This window comes from Colossoma macropomum, unplaced genomic scaffold (assembly GCF_904425465.1).
Source record: "Colossoma macropomum unplaced genomic scaffold, Colossoma_macropomum, whole genome shotgun sequence".
Taxonomy (NCBI): domain Eukaryota; kingdom Metazoa; phylum Chordata; class Actinopteri; order Characiformes; family Serrasalmidae; genus Colossoma; species Colossoma macropomum.
This window is the reverse complement of record NW_023494796.1, coordinates 2,627,973-2,630,277: the sequence shown is the minus strand read 5'-3', so window position 1 is coordinate 2,630,277 and position 2,305 is coordinate 2,627,973. Positions and strand designations below refer to the sequence as shown.

The 2,305-nt window shown below is 40.0% G+C and overlaps 1 pseudogene; it reads right to left on the bottom strand.

Annotated features, from left to right (window-relative positions):
• Positions 1-1,437: 1,437 nt before the first annotated feature.
• On the bottom strand, positions 1,438-1,610 carry LOC118817202 (annotated as a pseudogene).
• Between the last annotated feature and the right edge of the window lie 695 nt (positions 1,611-2,305).

The following is a 2,305-nucleotide window of genomic DNA, read 5'->3' as shown; positions in this document are numbered from 1 at the left end:
CTCAACTTGTCAACAATCATTTTAAGCAAAGTGTGTTTAATTGAAACCTCTGGAGAAGATGTCCTGTCCCGGAGGTTTGGAGACTTTACTGATTTTCCCCACTTTAATAACCCTAAGCTAAATCAAACTGGGAGAGTGGTGAACTCAAACCTATAAAGAATCTAAAACACAAGCAGTCCACAGAAATGTGGTAAAGTCATGGGTCAAAATAAAAGACCACCCTCTTAATGTATGACCAATCAGAAAGCATGTGCTTAGCCTCTACATCTCTCATTGGTGAGTTGTCTGATTTACTTTGCAGTGAGACGTGATCAAAAAGAGAAATGTTCCACTGACGTGGACCAATCAGACCTCGACACAGACATCCGCTTCAAAGACCCTCACCATCGTCACCCACCCAGCACCAGTCTCTGAGATGGAGAGATCGAGAGCTGTTCTCATCACTCTCACCTGTAAGTACCTTTTATATTGTACTTGAGCGCACCTGATAGTGGTATATGTATGTTTCTGACATGCTGTAAATGTATTTAAGTTCTATTCACAGTTCTGTAAGATTTTTATTTGCAGAACACTGCTTAGTTCAGCTGTTGACTTTTTTGAGAAAAAAATGTCTAAATCTTAACATCAAATAAACACCACATGATTATTTTTGAAAAAAAAGTGTTAAGATGCTCAGTCTACTTCACTGAATCTGAAGTGTGATTGGTGTGTGTTGCAGGTGTTTTGTTCTTCAGGATCTCTGGAGCAGAAGTGGAGATGAGAGTCAGACCAGGCGAGAATGTTATTCTCTACAGTGACTGTGTTTGTAAGACTGGAGAGCCAGTTTGGTTTAGAAACTCCTCAAATGAGAATCAACCTCCTCTCATTATATCTTCAAATAATCTGAAACAGCCCGTTTTTTCACGTTATTCTTTTTTGTGGAATCCCTCTGACCGAATTTATGATCTGCTGGTGAAGAACATCACTGAATCAGATCTGGGTCTGTACTACTGTGCTATAAATGAGATAACGTTCATCAAAGATGAAACTGGAGCTGATGTTTGGACAGATGTTTATTATCATGGAAACAGAACCACTCGACTCTCTCTTCTTGGTAAGGTTATTCATTCTGACTTACAGGTTTTATGAAATGAAATGAACCTTTTTTTAGCCAACTATGTCTGAACACATAGGAATTAGACCTCTGCATTTAACCCATCCGTGCAGTGAAACACCACATACACACTAGTGAACACACACACAGTAGGGGGCAGTGAGCACACTTGCCCAGAGCGGTGGGCAGCCCTATCCACGGCTCCCGGGGAGCAGTTGGGGGTTAGGTGCCTTGCTCAAGGGCACTTCCATTACGTACTGTCAGCTGAGGGGGTCGAACCGGCGACCTTCCGGTCACAAGGCTGATTCCCTAACCTCCAGCCCACGACTGCCCCCAAGTATTGAACCGCTCATCTTCCTCCTGACTGTGAAACACAGCAGGAACGGTCATCAATGACGGAGAGCAGATGATTTTACTCATCACTCTCCATCCGATTCGCGCTCAGAAGAAAGTATCGCTGCTCATCATCGTGGTTAGAAAGACGCAACACTTTCAAATCAGATTTCCACAAAATGTGTCAATAACTATACATATACATACATATATATATATATGTGTGTAGTTATTGACACATTTTGTCAATACTTTTTAAAGAATAAAACTACAAAAATGTAAGAACATTCATTCATCTTGTATTTATAAAGTCTATGAGTTGCTCATTGGAGTTTTATGTGCCACCATGTCTTAGTGCTACTCTGTTAATGAATTCAGTTCATATTTCAGACACAACCCCCCCTTCCACCCCTCCTGTATCAGACTGTAGTGTCTGCTGGAAGCTGCTGGTCAGTGTGTGTCCTGTGTGTGTTCTCCTCTCCTCCACCTGTCTGTACTGCATCTGCAGAAACACAACTAAAGGTACTCTCTCTATATCTCTCTTTTGCTATCAGTGAGTTTCTAACGTATTTCTCCTTTAGATTCAATTCATATCAATGGTTTAAACAGGAACTTCAGACTTTAGTAGATGAGACGTTAGTCATTTAATGCGAAAGACCTTTTAACCATCATCAAATTACATTGTTTGGCCCATCAATATACAAGGATCATCATATTATTAATAGAATCGATGAAATGTTTACCAAAAACTAAAATATGATTTTTGATTTAGCCACATTCAAAGCTTGCACAATTTATTGGTTATTTTATTTTTGTCCATCTATGACTCAGGAAAAAATAAAGAACACAAGTGGGAAATTTAAGGTGTATTTGTACAGA